This window comes from Peromyscus maniculatus, chromosome 4, assembly GCF_049852395.1.
Source record: "Peromyscus maniculatus bairdii isolate BWxNUB_F1_BW_parent chromosome 4, HU_Pman_BW_mat_3.1, whole genome shotgun sequence".
NCBI classification, from domain to species: Eukaryota; Metazoa; Chordata; class Mammalia; order Rodentia; family Cricetidae; genus Peromyscus; species Peromyscus maniculatus.
This window is the reverse complement of record NC_134855.1, coordinates 73954578-73975212: the sequence shown is the minus strand read 5'-3', so window position 1 is coordinate 73975212 and position 20635 is coordinate 73954578. Positions and strand designations below refer to the sequence as shown.

The 20635-nt window shown below is 35.6% G+C and overlaps 1 protein-coding gene across 3 annotated transcripts in view; it reads right to left on the bottom strand.

The window, feature by feature from the left end:
- Lrrc4c (leucine rich repeat containing 4C) overlaps nt 1–20635 on the bottom strand; it is a 1301043-nt gene that overhangs the window by 519560 nt on the left and 760848 nt on the right. For all 3 annotated transcript variants that reach the window (XM_042275785.2, XM_042275787.2, XM_076570133.1), the window contains exon 4: nt 19394–19521. The gene's annotated coding sequence lies outside the window, so the exon portion shown is untranslated. The remainder of the gene's footprint in view (nt 1–19393; nt 19522–20635) is intronic.

Here is a 20635-nt window from a genome sequence, read left to right as displayed (position 1 = left end):
TTTCACTCATGGTATAAAGTGATAAGCTGTTTTCAATGAAGTAAGGACTCCAGTCTCCTCATTCTGTCTGCTGTCATCCACACATGCTTCTAAACACAGCTTCAGATACACGATTGATTTTATGAATTCTCAAGTAAAATTGCCTTTGATTCCTAGAAGTTCTCAGATTAGAATGTTAATTTTCAAGATGCCCACTGGCTTGCTTCCTAGCTTTTCTCTTCCGTAGATCCCATCTCCTCAGACATATATTTCCTCATCATGCCATCTAAAATTGCAATCTTGAGAATTTTTCTGACCTCTTTTATTTGAGCTCTTAATCAAATCAAAATGTTATGCTGTACCACTGAGCAACCTGTGTATGGCTCCTACTCAAAGATAAACTTCACAAGAAACCTCATGGCTACTTAATCCCTAGTTCATGTGCATTGACTTACATTACTTACTTGAAATAAAAAGTTGCTAAACAAACAAAACTTACATGAATGAACTAATAAGTTTTAACAAAACATACATGAATGAACTAATGACTTTTCTTTTACCCAACATGGTGCATTGATCCTATGTTGTTGTCCTTTCCTTGTCCCAGGCATTGAATATTTCACAGGTCTGAAAATATAAGGCTTGTGCATCTATCTTTGTTTAACAATCTTTGAGACCCCAAACTGATCCTCAGATCCATCATCCTACCCATTTATATAATCTTCCTCTTGCTCATTGGTTAGTAGTTTCTAGAAATAGTTCTGTTCCAATGCCCACAATCTAGCTTCACTTTCTACTTAAGACTCCTTTGAGATATTTTGTATAGGTACTCTCCATCAAAGTGACACATCACTTAACAATATTTTTCAACTTGAAGTATATATTCCAGATAGTTTGCCTTTCCCTTCATGTGAGAACTATGTTTCTTGTTCTTTCTCTCCTTTTTGTCAAGTTATTAATTCAGTTCTTACATTTGTTTGTTTTGCCATATGCTATGGTAGACCCGAAAAATACTGAACAACTGTAAACATTTACCCATTTACTTTCGTTATACACAGTTGATTAGAGTTGGCCCTTGAATGCTACTCTGAGGATAAGACTGAGTCAAGGGAACCCTGCTTCTTCTTCCATTTTCATCAATTGGATTCTAGGATGCTCAAACTTTCCTCCAAATGCCAACTCTTCAGACTTTTACTCTACAGTCTATTACTTTTCTCATCAAAAAGTGCACAGTTCAATTTTTTTGTACAAATCACAAAATCGGCAATGAACAAAGAGGCATACACTATGCTAACGATGTCCTAAACTACGTAGTGACATACTGGATTTAAGTTTTCTTATATATAAAACAGAGATCCCCAAACCCATCTAAACTAATTTGAGAATCAGATCTGCTAAGAAGCTTGATGACATTAGAAAATTACAAAGTTCTCTAGAAAATATATTTTACTAAAATTGAGATTGTAATTTCCAGTGAAGGGTTAATTTCATGATAACCATGTAAAATACATTGTTTGTTATTTAACGGGATAATGATTAAAAGTTCAAAGAACATGGATTAATATTTAACTCAACTTCTTTTTTATGAGACTGAATGCGAAATCTGTTAAGTACTTTTATTTTTTTTCTTACTAATAAACTAAGTGTGATGGTACCACCTACATTGATAATATTGTTAGTGAATGTCATTAAAGGTACTTTATGAAAAATCAAGTGTAAAGGTCACATACTATTAGCTATACACTACAGATTTCATAGTAGTAACATCATCAAAACTACCAACAAACAATGGGAAATACAACTGAGAGTTTCAGAAAAGAATGTGTTTCTATTGCTACTGTCCTCATCTTTCATAGAGGATCCTTGGAAATATTTGAGGTATTTCTACTGAATTTGAAAGATTTAAAAACTATATTTTCTGAGGCTGGAGAGGTGGCTTGGTAGTTAACAGGAAGCATGGCTGTCCAATAGGACCCTACCTAGTTTGGTTCCTAGCACCCCTGCCAGGCTGCTCAGAAGTGCCAGTAACCTCAGCTCCAGCGTGGGTCCAACAACTATGGATTCTGATGGTATTTGCATTTACATGCACATGCCCACATACAGGTGTGTGTGTGTGTGTGTGTGTGTGTGTGTGTGTGTATGTATGTATTTGGAAATAAAATATTTTTCAAAAATTGCATCTTCAGTTAAGGTTGGACAATTCATAGATAATTACATTTATATAAAGCAGAATACTATTCACTTCACTAATAGTGGATGTAAAATTCCATTTATCATTTACTTGTGACTTGGTTAAAAATTGTCCTACTGCAGCAATAATACAAACTGACAAGAAGAAACTGAAATCTGAACTCTAATCTTAAACATTTGACCAACTCATAATATATCCCTTATTAAATCATAAAGCAAATGTGTTATTTCATTTTAACATGTAAAATAAGAATAATAAGAGTTGATTTTAATAACACTGTAAAATCAGTTCTTATATTTGTGCATAATAATCTGTCATTCGAATGTCATTGCTGATCATCAACATGCATTCTGTGAAACAACAATTACTTTCAGGACTTATTCTCACTTCTCATAGATACTACTGTCCAGGAACTGTTGCAATGCCTCATGGTAACAGCCACCCAGTGCTTATAAACAATTTCTGATGCTTTGATGACACTAAATTTTTCATGTTCTGCTACATGTTTCACTGCTACATTTATTTCTCTTCATAGCCTATCTAATTTAATCCTTTGTTTACCCTAATAAGCTATGTTTCAGGGATGTCAAAGTAACTTTTGAAATGATAGATCCAGTTACCAAAGCCACGTGACTCCAGAGACACAACTTGGGATGATACAAGTAGACTCATCCTGAGAGGCAAGTTCCTCAGTTGCATACCTCTAGTTTGAATTAAGAAACAAAACTCAAAATACGTCGAAGTAGAGAACTTCAGTATGTCGCCTCATCGTCACTGCTTTTCTGTTTTCTCTTTCTCCTCCTTCTTCTTCCACCCCTCCATTCCTTGGCACCTTGGTTACTCCCCTCCTGCTCTCTCTCCCTCCCTTCTTTCCTGTTTAATTTTTCCCTCCATTACTTCCTTTCCTCCTATCTTCTTTCCTTCCCACCTTTCTTCCTCTACTGCCTAATCCCTCCCTCCCTCCTTCCCACCCTCTCTTCCTTCCTTTCTTCCTTCTTTCCTCATTTATTGCTGTCATGGATTACCCCTATCACCCAGCCTCAATATGACATGCCTTGTGAGCTTACTGTGCAGTAAAGATGAAGTTGATTTACATCAAGTATGTCATCCACCCAGTTGACATTTTCAATACTGAGCACTAGAAAGTTTAAATATATTGTCCAAGGTCAGGCAAATTTGATTGTGGTTAACCTGGGATTCTCACCCCAGAACCACTGCACACCAATGCTTAATATGGCCAGTCTTGGGCAGAGCTTTCATCAGACTTGCTGAAACACAGCCGGGTTCAGTACAGTTGCTGTTTCACATTCTCTAGACTGGACTCGGGCTCTAATAACCCAAGTGATCTTAATGTCCCTACCTATGTCCCCCACTTCCAAGCTATTTCACTTTGTGATAGACTTCAAGTCTTTCATGATAGGAAGAAGCACTTTCAGCAGTCATAGTCCACTCATGAATACACTCATTTTTCTTGGAGGCACAGTTTCTGTGCATTTGGAAGCAGGGAAATGTAAAAGAATTTCCATTTCTGTGAGCAGTTCTTCATTGTGAAGTAATAATAGCATAAAATGTTAAATGTAATCCCTTTAAAAGGAGAGAAATGAACTCACTGTGCTTCCTATGTAGAGTAACAGGAGAATTTTCCAACTTCCTTAATCCATTTTCTAAATGTTTGACATGGATGCCTCACTGTCGAGAGAAAGCAGCTTTTGGCTTTTTCCCTGAAATGAATGGAAATATCTCATTCCTATTAGATGTGCTTTTCTGGCCTCTTATCTCAGTTTAAAATGGAGATGTATTTATATACTTTAAATGTGTGTGAAGTATGGCTGATGCACACAAACGTTAAATTGCAGTAGAGTTACGTTGAATGTGTCCAGGCACAGGTTGTGTTAGGCTGTCAGTGATACAAGCCCAACTCCCTAGTAAAGGTTAGTACAGCTGTGGGTAGGAGTCAGCATGTAATGAATCAAGATGCCACAACAGAGTCCTTAAAATGTGATAGCTCATTATTGTGATGTCATAATTTGAAAATTGGGATAATCTGTCATTTTATCTGAGGATGTTGACTACTTTTCTTGCCCAATACATTGCTTCTTTCACATGAGAGGGTTCAGAACACCTTTGACTCTCTGCTTTTCAATCTAACCCAGCTTTTCCCAAACATATTACAGGCTATTTGATTATTATGTTAAGACAACAAAGATCCAGTGTGTGAAGATTTCTGCATGTGCTGTCAATAGGAAGTAATTTAATTAGTTCAATGTAGCTTAATGGCTTTTGTTCCCTTTTGCTTACTGATCATGGCCTGCACGTGAAGTATATTTACTCCTAATTGTAATGTCTTTGAGATATGGGGACCCATATCAAATTGTAGTGAGAAATATTAAAACTTTTTACTTGTATAAAACGCAAGCCCCTAATCAAATTCTGTTTTATTTAATGTAATGGCATCTATTTGAGATTGATATTACCATTATAATTTAACAAATAAAAACTTAAGTCAGGTAGACTATGAGATTTGGCCATGATTTATTACTTAGCAAATTGCAGTCCTAAACCTATAGGTCAGAATTATGGGTTTTACTTTCTTTCCTGCTCCTGTAGACCAATGCCACTGAATTGGTTAAGTTGATTCATATTAACAGGTAATAGAGCTGATATTGAAGAACACATTCAATATTAGTTGTGTGTTTTGACAAATCTGACCCATATTTAAGAGTGGAATATTTGTGTGATATTTAGATTTATATATACTGTTTAATCAACAAAATTAATATCTTAAAAATTACATGTACAGAACTGGGAATGCAGGTAAGCTGTAGATCACTTCTGTAGCATGTACTGTATCAGGGCCTGAGTTCTTTCCCCTGTACAGGATAAAAAAGATGCACATAGCATTGCTTAGAAGATAATATGTGATTTGGAATCATCAGTGACAATTCTAGAATCACTTCTGAGTTCAAGAATGAAATAAATTTATATAGTTATTCCATGATACTTTTCTTTTTCATAGACCGTTTTACATTTAATTTATTTATTTGTGTGTGTGTGTTTGTGTGTGTGTGCTCATGCACGCATGCATACATGAGAGAGAGAGAGAGAGAGAGAGAGAGAGAGAGAGAGAGAGAAAGAGAGAGAGAGAGAGAGAGAGAGAGAGACTGCTTATGTATGGAGATCAAAGAACAACCTTTGAGAGTTGGTTCAATCTATCAAGTGTATCAAGTGAGTACTGGGAATTGAACTCTTTTAATCAGGCTTGGCAGCAGGCTGAGTTGGCTCACCTGCCCCCTTCTCTAAACTTTTCATGAAGGGATAATACTCTTTCTATTGACTTCTATGTATTAATATTTGGGAAATACAATAGCATCTCCATATCCTTGTGGATTACATTTTAAGAAATCCAGTCATTGTGTGAAAACATGAATTATGCAAGATGCTGCATACACAATGTTGTTCCTACAAACAAATACCAAGGATAAAGTTGAACATATAAACTAGGCATAGTAAGGGATTAAAAAGCTATAATGGTAATGGTGATATAACATAATAAAAGTTATGTGGATGCTTTTTTTTCTGTTTATTCTTTTGTTTTGTTTGTGTCTTTACCTGTACAATTACAACATATTAAACCTTGTTTTTTTAATATAGTTTACAAACAACATTACTGTTTTGATTTGAATCATTACTAAATAAAAGAAGGGTTACGTTACCCCAAGTAATCAAATACTTTAACAGTTGTTCTGATAGCTACTAGAGAATAAAAGGCATGTAACATATTCAGGGTGGATATACATGCTAAAGAGGTGACTTTGTGGGAGCAAGTTGTATTAGGACTACATGAGATTTCATTCTTCTACTTAGAATTATGTGCAAAGTAAAACATGAATTGTTCAATTCTAATTTACCATTTGTTTTTACAACACTGTTGGTACATTAATAAAGGTGAGTATTGGGGTAAAAAAGTGAAAAGTGAACACAAGTATATATATATATATATATATATATATATATATATATATATATATATATACATTCAACATTTTAAATGGTATAGAGAGCAAATACATAGTGAAGTGGATTAAAAAATCTTACTGAAAAAATGGAAGGGGAGACTCCCATTATAGGACTCGGATACCTCTGATGAAAATCCCTGTTTCATTTTACATATCTTTGAACCTAATTCATCTAAAATACCATATGGCACCTAGCAAAAACTCTGGTGGGCTGTGTTGTGGAAGTGACTGAGTAGTGACAGTATTTTTGAACTGTAAACCTTCAAGAAAACATATATGCATACATCAGCATGCTAAGAATCTATAATTCTGTTGTTTATTAAAGTTTTTTCCAAACTTACAGATTTTATTATGTATATTGTTTTCTCAAATTCTTCATGAAACATCAGCTGAATCATTTACTGATTTCAGAGCTGGGATTTCACAGTAGGAAAAAAGTATGACTGTTTGATACATATAAGGGTTAAAATGCCCGAAGCAGCATCTATATATAGATTTTCTTAGAAGTAAAGGTCTTATTTTTATGGACATAGCTACCCCTAACCTGGATTCTGTTACTTCAGATTCAAAACTGTGTTCCATTTTCTTTTAAATTCATGTAATCCTACTCTACCTATATTAGAGGAAAAATATCTAGGTATAATATCTTGGGTAAATTATATGACATGGTCTCAACCTGATGGCAACTGGGAGTCTTTATTTTTGCTCTCAGACATGTTCCTATTGCATAATTTAGTCTTGTAAATACTTGTAATACTCCTGCCCTAGCAAATTAATAATAAATAATAAAATAATATTGATGATGATGATAATAACAATCTAGGTTGATTAGGTTTAATACCAGTTTGTTTTTGTTTTGTTTTTTTTTCTTTTTTTGCTTCAGGCTGGTCATCTATGAAATAACCTGGAGCACCAGCTTCTTAAATGGGTGTATAATGTTGAAATGAATTTAAATCTGAGTTAGGAATAAAACTAGTCTTCTACAAAGATACTTTTCTTAAGCTTTTACTAATAGACCCCTTCTTCTACTGTACAGTCCTCATTAAATTCCTCAGCCATGCTAGGGACTCTTAGGATTTGGAAAACTGAGCAGCATTTATCATTCAAGCCTCCTGGTAGGAGCTCTGCTTCAAGTAGGAAAGGAAGAACGTAGTCACAGGTACCCATAATGTTGTATGTCAGAGACATTACAACACAGTGATACATCAACTGTTCATGTTCAGAAAGGGAAGGGCCAGAGAAGCTACATGAAGATCTGATCACCCAATGTTTCTCAAGAGGAAGCTGAATTCTATCAGCAGACATGGGAAAAGGCATTTAAGAAGGAATATAAATAAAACATAGACATGATGCTTAGTAGATTCTTTCTCTGTCTCGGTGTAAAGCAAAAGAGTGATTTCTAATTCCAATTAAGAGTGGAGTTGAATCAGTACTTCCCTACTAGTAATCTGCTTCAGTAGACAGCCCCTAAAACAGTTCCACTCAGTGGAAAAAAGGGTACCTGAGACAGATGAAATAGACAGCACTGAAAGGGGCAATGTCCTAAGCCTATGGTGTGTGGTTTGTGGGTGAGGGAAATACAGATGAGAGAACTATTTAATTTTTTGAAGAGAGCATAAAATGAGAACTGACAAAGTTTCTGTTACGTGAATCACTTGTTGTGCAATAGAGTATTTGTTTAAGTAAAGATGTGTTGTACTTGTTTGTATTTCAGAATAATTGTCTAACCATGGAAAGATATGTGGCATTTGTTTAATTATGTAAAGGTGTATTGCTTTTGTTTGTGCTGCCTTTGGTGAATTATGTAAAGATGTGTTGTTATTTCACTTTGCCTACCTAAGGCATCTGATTGGTCTAATATAAAGCTGAACAGCCAATAGCTAGGCAGAGGAGGGTTGGGTGGGAGCCACAGGCATAGGGAAAAGGGGAGCCAGCCAGTCAACTAGGGGCTAGCCCACCAGGGGCCACCCACCTGGGGGCCAGCCAGACACAGAGGAAGCAGGAAAGCAGGATAGACTGTACATTGATGAGGCAAATAAGCCTCCAGGCAGAATATAGATTAATAGAAATGGGTTAATTTGAGTTTTAAAAAAAAAAAGTTCATTAGATACAAGCTTAAACTAAAACCGAGCATTCGTAATTAATAATAAGTCTCTCATGTCATGAATTAGGAGCTGGCAGTCCAAGAAAACCTGCTGCAATCGATCATGATTACAAATACTTTGGTACTGGCATCTAAAAAACAAAATAAAAATAAGAAATCATCTAAACTGCTAAGGCATATGAAAGACATAAAATGGTATACAAGGAGCACATTCAAGATAAAAAAAGGGTACTGATATTTGGTTTATAATATGTCCATAAAATCCTGAGTACCTCCAAATGGGCATGTATCTAGAGATTGATGAGCCTTTATTTCCAACCAGAGTGTGGAAATAAAGGCACATCAATGAGTAAGTAACACAGTTACTAAATGAGGCAGAACCTAGGAGTCACCATCTTTATTTATTTTTATTGGCAGATAATAGTTGTATATCTTTGACAACAGAGTATAATGTCTTGCTATATTTATGCATAGTATTAAGGGTGATTAAGTTGCTCATCATCTCAAATAGTTGGCACTTACTTCTATTTCTATTCATGAAATTTCCATAATTTAGTTTTGGGAATCTTGGGAATGTCTCACATATCTGTTTAGTGTTTTCCTGTTAGTGGAAGATGTCATAGATTTCCTTGACAGAGTGCCCACAAATCACACAGTCATCTTCACTTTATACAAGTCTGTAGTCTGAGCAACATTCTCTCTAACAGTGTACTTGATTTTAGAATTTTGCCCTTCATAGTCACACATGACTCATATTCAGACAATAAATTTTAAGGCTCTGAGATTCTGCAATTACTGCTCTAAGCAACTCTATAGATGTTAACCATTGTCTCTTCTCTAGGAGCATCATCTTAGTATGATCTTTCTTTCTCTTGTCTCTTCCAAGGAACTCAGTTTCTATAAATATGTATTAGACTCTTCTGATTTATTAAAATAATTTTTTAAAAAAACGACCTCTATTCTGTTTATAAGCAAGTTGATTACAGCATGAAATAAAACATTTCATTTTTTAGGTTAAGGAGAGAGATGTATGTATCAAAGCACATAACATAAGGAAGTACAAATGCAATATTCTTTTTTTTTTTTTTTTTTTTTTTTTTTGGTTTTTTTCAAGACAGGGTTTCTTTGTGTAGCTTTGCGCCTTTCCTGGAGCTCTCTTGGTAGCCCAGGCTGGCCTCGAACTCACAGAGATCCGCCTGGCTCTGCCTCCCGAGTGCTGGGATTAAAGGCGTGCGCCACCAACGCCCGGCAAAGGTTTTTGGTTTTTTTTTTTTTTTTTTTTTGGTTTTAAATGCAATATTCTTGTGTGTGGGTCCTTGCCTGACACCTCCTTTGAGTTGAGGTCTCTTTTGTTGTTTACTACTGCATATATCAGGCTAGCCAACTGAAAAGTTACTGAGAAATATGTGTCTGCCTCACATCCCACCTTAATAATGCTAGGAATGCAGATGTGTACATCTGGCTTTCATTGGTTTCTTGGATTAAAACATCAAGTTCTTGTGGGGCAGTGGTGTCACATGCCTTTAATCCCAGCACTTGGGAAGCAGAGGCAGGCCGATCTTTGTGAGTTCAAGGCCAGCCTGGGCTACAGAGTGAGTTCCAGGATAGGCTCCAAAACTACACAGAAACTGTGTTTTGAAAAATCAAAACAAAACAAAACAAAAAATTAAGTCCTCACACTTGTGTACCAAAAGATTTACCCATAGAGATATCTTTACAGCCTCAAACCAAAGAAAGTGTGGATAATCAGTTCCTATAACTCAGTCTTGACACATTAGTTCTCTCTACTGAAAACAGAGTGATGGAACCTGGATGGTCTTATTCAATCTTTAAACAATACATGCAATTAGACAAGACCGTTTTCTAATGCTTCCTCCTTCTTAAACTAAGTATATTTACAAGCCCCTTAACTTTCAATGTTTTGTCCTTAGTATCCTTCATCTTATTACATTGAATATTTATATTTAATCAGAACAAAACTATTTATTACTACTATCTTAATCTTTCCCATATCCTACCTATAATTATCCCACAAATTATACATAATTAAAATGTCATAAAAATCTGAACAGTTGCATTTCTACTGCTATGACCCAAGAGAGTATCATATTTTATATTAATTGGTGCAAGAGATGCTAAGGATCTCCCCTTTCCCACTCCACTCTTAACTCCCTCATCCTATACTGGTCAAAAAACTCAGAGGTTCCAAGCATTCAATCTTAGATGTCTTCCTTCTGGACTAGCTAGTCCACAGACTTTCCTGTTCCTCAAATGCATAAATCAAAATATCACCTGAATATTCTGTGCTTATTTATTTGACCAAAGAATATGTTCTGAAATATATTTGTGTGTATCACCTTCTAATCATCTGCACACTTTCTTAATTGTACCCTCTTAGAGATGCTTAGGCATTTCTCAATAACAATTCCTCTTCATTCCTTGCCTGATAGTCTCCTGTACAATGTACCATAATGTCTTATAATTTATTTATATATTATTTTGTTTGTTTACTTATTGTCCTTACCTACTAAGATATGAGGGGAGAGAGCTGGTTTTTGTTTTGGTTCCTGTGAATCTTTTCAAAACCAAAAGGAACTGATAATGGTGGATTCTCAGTAAACATTTGTGAAAATGAATGGATTAATCAACACCTGCTAAGAAATGAATCTGAAAAAAAATCATGACACGTGATCTATTTCACTCACCTAATTTATAAAATAGAAATAATTTAAGGCCTAATAATTTAATGTCAGGTTTGGGATGGCTAGGGCATAGCAAACAGAGGAAAAATTCTAATTGCAATTGTCATCAGAATATTTGAGATAATTTTTAAATAATCATTAAATTGAAGTACTTCTACTACCATTACAAGGAATAAAGACATATGAAAAATGCAATGTGATAAACTATTCACATGGGAAAGTCCAGTTTGAAGTCTGAGATATATAATATAATATAATATAATATAATATAATATAATATAATATAATATAATATAATATAATATAATATAATATACAATATAATATATAATGAAGGCTTGTTTCAATTGTAGCTAAACTATCCTCAATGTTTTGTGTGGCTACTCTATGCACCAAATTTTTCAACTTTAAAAGCATTTCAGTTTCATGGGAATGGAGGAATTTGAAAAATTCTAAGATTTAATGTACCATGTTGCAAAACAAGTTCTTTGCCCATGGTCTTCCTCTTCAATTTTTGAGCTTGCAGTGGCTAAGAATAAGGACTCCCCAAGGCATTCTTAACAGTTCCAAAGCCTGGAAGTAGGGTAGCACTTTGTAAAGAGACTTTTTTTTTTTCAGTTTCAGGAAAAGCCTCTAGGCCTCTTTTGGGATTTTATTTCCTACCCATAGCATGCCAACTACTGGGGCGAAAGCCTTTGCTACCTGCAGGTTACCTGCAAAAGTAACACGTTTTATTATTACTGTGGGAGCACCTCATCTATAGTTTTCATCTAAATAAATGCAGCTAATCAGCCAAAAGGAAATTATATGGCATGGTTTTCTTTGGCAGGGTCACAAGAAGGCAATTCAGAGTGCTTTACCAGGAATGTAGTAGAGGCAACTTGCACCAGCCCATGAGAGAACATGCAACCTATTGTTTTCCAATTCTGCCTTTAATGATATCATGTTGGTGCTTGAAACAGTCACAGCAAATGTATTTATATCACACAATGAGGCAAACACCACGAATTAGAGATTTATTTTCTTAGATATCTGGTTTTCCTAGGAAATCACTTTCTACCTTGCCATTTCCAAGTGTGAGATATAAACATCCATTCACCCCATAATTTATGATTGTTGCACCTCCTCTGTATGAGGTACTCACTTTGGGAGTTGATCTCCATTATAGATGCATATAATTCTGTGGAACAGAATGCTTGTCTCAAATAGTTTTACTGCCTTGAAATTTGTACTTTATGGTTTGATTTCTTGAACAGTAAATGTATGCCGTGAAACATTTTGCTTTACTGCAGATATATTTCATTGTGCTTGCAACATGAGTATGACATTTAAAAGAAGCAAAATAAAAGAAATCAAGCAATAGGAATTCTTATGATATAGAGTAACTTTGTCTCTGAAAAAAAAATTGTTGAGAGAATAGTGATATGCTGTCACTGATCGGAATGTTTCAGTTATTGGGTTATGCAAGATAAGAACCTCTACTATACAAGCTGATTTTTATTTAAGGTAGTGTTAAACCTAGAAACTTCTGAAATTAGGCATGATAAGCTGGACTGTGGCAAGGAGATGCATTTTTCTGATATGTCTCAAAGTTGTGTACCCCTAACCTTCCAGACTTGAGCTAAACACTGTGAATGTGGACTATTTATGAACTACATCATTGCAAAAACTCCCATCCACAATCAAAATGTTGGTAATCAAAGTATCTCTCCTTCTTATATTTATTTTTTGAGTCATTTAATTTTATATACTATATATTTACCTTTTGTAATTTAGTAAGTACTTTGTGAAAGATTCTCAGCATTCCGATGAATTCATATAAGGTCTTCACTCCTGTATTGGCCTGTTCTGCTCTAATGTGAGAAATATATTATATTGAGTGTTATCCTTGAAACAGAAAAGAGTTGTAAAATAAATACAGAAATAAAGATAAAACGTAACCTCTCTATGCTATTTTCTAAAAACAAATCTAACAGGATATTTCAAATAGCTTATTACATATAGCAATTTCTTTTTCTAATAAAATGCTTTCTGTGTTTTTTGCTTTGACTTTTGAATGCCATTTCATTTTATATCATAGCATAATATGTCTTTTAAAGATCCTTTGGTTTTAAATACAATGATATTTTAAAGTTACTATAAACATATGACAAGGATTTTAATCTGATAAGCCATAAAACCTTACAATTTACATATGAAATGGGGTCATTTTCTATTGATATAAATTATTGTATACTCAACTAATGTCTGACCCTGTGATTTAAAAAAATTTTTGCAACAATAGTTTAAATGACAGATAAAATATTTCTGATAAACTCTAGTTTCTTGAAGGTCTAAGTTTGGGCTTCTCCACCTAATTTTTATGCAGGGAATCTGCTAAAAATCAATTTCCATAAAACAAGACATGTCATGTGTCAATATTCACTGAATATTAACAAGAGAATATACTTATAATTTTTATTTTACTAAAAATTCATGAATGTAAAGTTGTTATAAACATCACCTATCTTAAAAGCACACTGTGTTTATTTGGCAGCCTGGGATATTTATGGGAGGCTTTCCATCCAGAGTAAGCCTTTTATAATAAAACCAAAAAGAAACCAGAAATCTTTATCTTTGTATTAGTCCTAAGAATATTCACTATTTTGAGAATTCATTAACTGTGCTCTGTTTTATGAAATGAATGCAGGGTTCCCCCAGGGTTCACAACACAGGTCAAAAAGATGCTGTATTCACCTCCATCTGGCAAGCATAACACTCCTTCTGCTTCTGCGGCTGTCACCTGTAGTGTTTGACCAAGGCTTGCCTTTTGTTTCATCAGAGTTCTAAGCTACTGGGTTCATGCTGTTTTCCATCAGGGCTCTTGCTGATTGCCCAAGCTGCAGGCATTCCCTGGCCCAGGAATGAAGTACTAGAGGACATTTGCTCTGATTCTTTCTGTCAAGAGCTTTTTGTATTTCTGGATAAAGCCCTTGCTTTAAGTAACTCTATAGCCATTATTTATGTGGGTCCTCAACTTGATGGGCCGATGGGCTCTATAAGTTAATGATATTCATAATTCCTCTTTGAGCTATGTTTAAAGGTAGAATTAATTACTGTCGGTTTTTTTTTTTTTTTTTTTTTTTTTTTGGTTTTTCAAGACAAGGTTTCTCTGTGTAGCTTTGCACCTTTCCTGGAACTCACTTGGTAGCCCAGGCTGGCCTCGAACTCACAGAGATTCGCCTGACTCTGCCTCCCGAGTGCTGGGATTAAAGGCGTGCGCCACCACTGCCCAGCCTAATTACTGTCTTAAAAAGCAACGATACTAAATAATTTTTGCAACACATAATGTTTTTGATAATTCTTCATTGTAGATAATTTATTTTGGATTTTATAGGAGGGATATCCAGAATCAATGTGCGACCTACAGACTATTGTTCCAAATACAGGATACAGAAAGAGGCTATGGTGGCTGGATGACAGTTCTGATAACAGTTTAAGACAAAATGGGGGCATTTGATAATAAAAAGCTACAGTTTTATATTAATTATGATGGTATATTTGTAATCCTAGCAATTAGAAGGTAGAGGAAAGAGGATCAAAGCTTCAAGGCCTATCTTGGTTAGATAGTAAATCTGAGATGAACAGCCTGGGCCAAATAAGATTCTACCTCAAACACACAAACACACACACACACACACACACACACACACACACACACACGATAGATAAAGAGATAAATGATGAAGATAGATAGATAGAAAGAAAAAAGAAAGAATGAAAGAAAGAAAGAAAGAAAGAAAGAAAGAAAGAGAAAGAAAAGAGGTCAGAGACATTTGATTCTTAAACAAATAATAAGGGAAGATTATTAATATTAAGAAACAGGGGTGGAGAGATGACTCAACCATTAAAGGCTAGGCTCCCAACCAAAAATATAAGAAAGAGACCTACCAGGCAGGTAAGATGGTTCAATAAGGTAACAGTAAGAAAATTTCTTACTCCAAAGTTTGAGGGCCTGAGTTAAATCTCTTGTATCTACATGATTAAATGAACCAGTTCCCATAAATTGCTCTCTGAAGAGCCCCCCCGCCACACACACACATTGCATGTATATGCACAGAAATGAAGAAAACAATCAAATAAATAAATAAATGCCTATTAAGAAAATAGAGACAAAAAACTTTCTCATAATTTCAGCCAATAATACATAAGAAACAAAAATGTCACCTTAATTCAATTCTCCTGAGGACAGGAGACCCCTTATGAGAAACAGATTCTTCTCTTCAGCAGGCTGCATATAGTAAGGTCCTTCAACACCCCACATGAGTGACATCATCACTTCTAAGCACATAACAGGTACACTGTGGGCCACTCCATATAGTGTCCCAAGAGATGACATGGGCAATTTGAAATTCTGTCTCCTCAGCAGTAAAAATATGCACAATTCTTAAACATAACAAAACAAAACCTGAAAATTAATAAAAAACATACAGCAACAAAAAGAAAATAAAAAGCATGAGAGTTTTTGTTTTGTCCTATTTTGGTTTATTTGCATCTTAGTGCAGCTGGTATAGCTCCAGAGGGAAAGATATCCTGACTTCTTGGGAAGTCAGGTTATACCTACCAATGTTACAGCTCTGGAGGGAAAGATATCCTGACTTGTCAGGAAGTCAGGCTATACCCAGAGCTGTGAATGGAAGGTATCCTGGGTACCTGAAGCTTGGGGGTGAAGGTATTCTGATTTGTTGCGAAGTCAGGCTATACCTACAGTTGTGAGGAGAAAGATATCATGACTTGTCAGAAACTCAGGCTATATCTGAAGCACAGGTCCAGTGGAGGATGGTCTCCCCGCAGGATGTGGCAATCCTGTTCCTCTCCAAGAAAGAACCTTTACAGCTGAGTTTTGCTCTTCACCCCTAAGGGAGCTTCCTAGCCGAGCTATCCATCTCTTATCAACTCAGGACCAAGTTCTTACTTCTTTTGCTCCACTGTGCTAAGGGGGAAATCCCTGCAGAATTGGAGCAATCTGCTCCAGCTCTGGCAAAAAGGCATTACTTCTGCTCTGTTCCCAAGGGAACTTCCCAACAGAGATGCCAGTTGCTTCCTCTGCTCTGTTCTCCTAAGGGAGTTGACAGGTAAAAGAAGGTCTTCACCCAAAACTTTTTCAAAGGACTTATTTGGGAAGGAGGAATCCAGGAGAGAACCATCCTCTCTCAGTATGGAGAAGAACAGCTGCCAACTGAACAGGCAAAGGGCCTTATATAGGGCATTTAGGAGCAGAGTTTTTCCAGGGAGAAGATTTGCATGGAGGAAATTGGTCAGATTTTGTTCCCCTTGAGCATGGACAAGCTCAGATTGGCTAGATTTTGTGCTCAGGGATTGGTTGATTTTCTACACAGGGATTGGTTGATTTTTGTGCTCAGGGATTGGTTGATTTCCATTCAGTTGGTCAGGGGCAGATAGGTTCTGGTTTCAGGGCCAAAGTGTGTTTCTTTCACTGGCCTTGTTTACCCTTTTGGCTCTAGTTTCAGGGCCAGAGTGGATTTCTTTGACTGGATCTGTATTCAGGGCCAGGGTGGGTTTCTTTCACTGGCTCTGTGTTCAGGGCCAGGGTGGGTTTCTTTCACTGGCTCTGTGTTCAGGGCCAGGGTGGGTTTCTTTCATTGGCCCTGTGTTCAGGGCCAGGGTGGGTTTCTTTCACTGGCTATGGTTTCAGAGTCAGAGTGAGTTTCTTTGGTAAGCTCCGGTTTCAGAGTCAAGGTGGATTTCTTTGGCTAACCCCTTTACCCTATATGTAGGGTTTTGTTTGTTTGTTTGCTTCGTTTTTCCTGTTTGTTTTCTAAAGAAAGAAAGCATGTAGTTGAAAGGATGGATAAAGGGGGAGAATTGAGGTATGGGAAAATTTCATCAGATTATATTTTATGAAAGAAATATGTTTCAAAAATAAACAATTAACAAACATTTCCGTAAGATTCAGCACCTTATACCCTTATACCACTTTCCTCACTGAGTCACTGGCAGCCAGAAGAGTAACAAAAAGCACACTGTTGTTGTAATAACCATCTGCAGGATTCAAAATGTAATACAATGCAGAAAGACAATAGATAGCTATTCCCAAAGAACCAAAGGACATTAAAGTTTATAAAGTGAATAAGTTGGATATTGAAATTAACTCCGAAGTACTCATTCATTTGTTTACAGCATATCAACTAGAAAGTATTTTGGAAAAGTCATAGCAAAAATTTTCTTAGAGATCTAAGAGAAGACAAAGATAGTAATAGTATGACTCATGATGGGAAAATCTGATAAAATGAGTATCATTAAAAAATGTATCATATAAATGTTTATTTAGTTCTTCAGAAGACTATCAGTATATTATAGAAAACATTCACCTAGCACATATTTGAAAATGACTGCTACAGAATATATTTAAAAAATTACAAAATTAAAGTGCAAAAGCCAAGCAATCTTATTTGAAAATAGGTAAAAGATGACAATACAATACAGTGAATATCTACAATGAGATATTACTACCTCTCCATCAATATGTCTAAAATATGACCTATAAAGTTTCCTGCTCAGCTTCAAAGTTTCTTTGCATTTCCTGGCAGAATGCAACTGTGCAAACTTCTCCAATATACTAAATTCCAGTGATCCCACAAATTTGGTCTTGTTCCTTCATCCAGGTTGTGTGCTCCTGCATTGATTAACTATGTGATTCCTCAGAGTGCATTTTCACATTTTCAGTTTTTCAATATTTGCTTAACTACTCTCAGAGAAGTCCACTAAAATACTTAGTGTGTAATAGTCCGCACGTAAGAAAAGTAACCTAAATGAAACACGAAGTTATAGTAAGAGTGGAGACTGGAGAGAGAGTGCAGAGAATGTCACACTCGATGCAGAATTATCAATATGGAGAAGGCTAAAAAAAAATAATAGGCAGAAAGCAAACAAACACACCTACAGCAGAGCATAAGTCATTCTAAGTCCTTGCAGAAAAGGTTACATCTAAAAAGAAGATAAGGAACTCTGCTGCAAGAGCAAAGAGAGAATGGCAGGGGCAGGAGTCTGCTAAAACTCTTCCCCGCTCTTGTATTTCCCCCAGTATTTAGGTTCCCAGCTGCTGCCAAGATAATGCTTTTTCTCCTGCTACATAAGGGACAAAAGCAAAGTAAACAACACAAACAGGCTTCAAGTATTCTCTCTCATTTTGCTCATGTTCCCTTTGGTGCATGGCATGTTACCTTTCCAACGATTCTTCATTTTTAACAACACTTTGTACTCACAAAAGCCTGTATGCCTACCTGTATGCATATGCAATTTCTTAAACAAGTTGTCTCCCTAAATATTGGTTAATATATTTTCCTTTGAGATTAATCTACAGAACATGGTATCATTGATGAACATTGCCTTCTGGGAAGACTACTTCAGTGTTAATGCAGGACAGTTATTAGAGTACAACTCAGAGACAGCTAAATATTGACAGAAGATGGTATGAGAAATTCCTATTTGGTTTCAAGTTCCCAAATAAGATTTCTCCTCACACTTTTAAAACAAGATCAGAAATTCAAGTAAGTATTTGTCAGTTAAAATAGCAACTGCTAACTTGTCCTTTATCATCAATGCTGCTGAATGTCAAAGTAACATGAACTTTTTCTTTTGTTATAACAGAGTGAAAATTGAGCTGAGCAAGCAGGCTCTTTGCATTCCCCAGGGCTGGATGGCTTGGCTTGATTTGACTCTAAATGTTACAATATTTAGTGAGCAAGGAGGCTACAACATGTGGCCCTGGTACACACAGGGTCATTTGTGTTGGGTCATTTGTTGCTTCATTCTTCTTACAGGTTTATTCAAACAAGAACAGATTTCCCAATAATCCAACAGAAAATACATTTATGCTGTCAGCGCACCAAGTTTCCCAATCAGCAAGCTTCCTTCCACCGGGAGAAGAATGAAGACAGTTACCTTTCCCAAATGCTTTGTTCCATATTAATGACCCCAATGCTGGCCCAGTTTCAAAACAACAAAGTAGGTGGGACATCACCATTTGTTTCTTGTTTTGCTCTGAATTCTGGGCCAGTCCATTTATTAGCCTGTAAACTCCCAGGGCAGCAGGTGGAAACATCTGTTTGAGTAACAGTTTGACTCACGTCATTTTGCATAAATCTCTAGAAGTAAAATTTTTATGAGGTGGGTCCTTTCCTGTTTCATTCTTTTGCAACTGACTAAAGGCCCAAGTAAACCAGATGAAATGGCCAGACTTTTAGCCATATGCCGACACCCACATGTGTATGTATGGGAGGAAAAAGAAGCTGTCAGCTGTACCAAAGAAACATTATAATTATCTGAAAAGTAATTAACAGCCACATTGTCAATGGATCTTTGAAGAATTCTAGCGGTGTAAATTATAGCTCTCACATACCTGTAGCAAGTTGACTATGGACCAGTTTTCCTTTTTGCCAAGCTTGAATTCAGTTAATTTACTGAGAGGTTTCAGGATGTCTCCATAGTGTCAAAACACATACATTATTTTTGTTCCTTCGGTGACTCCTATGTTAAGGAAAATTAAAGTATATAATTAGACCTACAGTTCAGTCAATGCTACATTTTTATCACCTGTAACTTTGCTAGAAACAATTTGACCATTGCTATTTTTATAATAGATAATCATACAGAAAACTTTAAAAATAAGAATATTCTGTGTCATCATGATTTTGCATCTGCAATAATATTATATATGAATCTGTCTAGGTCAATGAAGGATTAGATACCCTTAAAAGTTATTGATCAATGTAACAATTTTTATTAAAATGTACTTTTTAATTCAAATATGTCTGAAGAACATTTGATAGTGAGGAGTTACCTTGGACCTGGTTCTGTGTTGGTTATTTTCCAAGTATTATTTTATTGACTACCCTTTTCCAAGCACCTGTTATCCCTGCTCTCCAGGGCAGGTATCTCTATTAGTCTATCATTCAAATTCTAGGTAGAACACTTAAATTGAGGGAAGATCAAGTTTAATGTCAGTTAATCCAAATCTCTCTTTTTTATTCAAGTAAGGGAGAGAAGCATCGATTACTATTTTATTTTACATGAAAAATCAAAATGTTTTTTACAAAAAATGTGGTCCAAGATTAAAAAAAAAAACTTAAAACACTTTTTCTTTAGACTGTGGTGAATTGTAGTTAAAAAATAAGTGTGAGATTTATGTCATGATTAATTATATGTCTTTTAGTAATAGACATATTTTTGTTGCTGTTAAATAAAATTAAAGTAACAGATATATTTTTAATTACTGTTAAATAAAATTAGTGGAAGAGCATGGACTTCAGTCTAGCACAAAGCCCCAGAAGATCAAACCAAGATGAAGTCACTCATGTTAAGTGTCACATCGTCAGACTAAAACTCTATAAAACAGAAAGATTTCAAAGTAAGCTAGTTTTTGACAAAAGTTCAGGAGATATAGATCTAGCTCAAAAAGGCCCCATCACCTGAATTATGGTAACAGGAGTCTCTTCCCTTCCAGTTCTTCCTAGGAAACTGTCAGCTTGAATTTTACCTTATGCTCGTATCTTCTTGTCCAAGCTATGCCACAAAAACCCACTGTTCTTCCATGCCCAAAGGACACCTTTCTACTTTAAGAGATGGAATGCTATCCAAATCT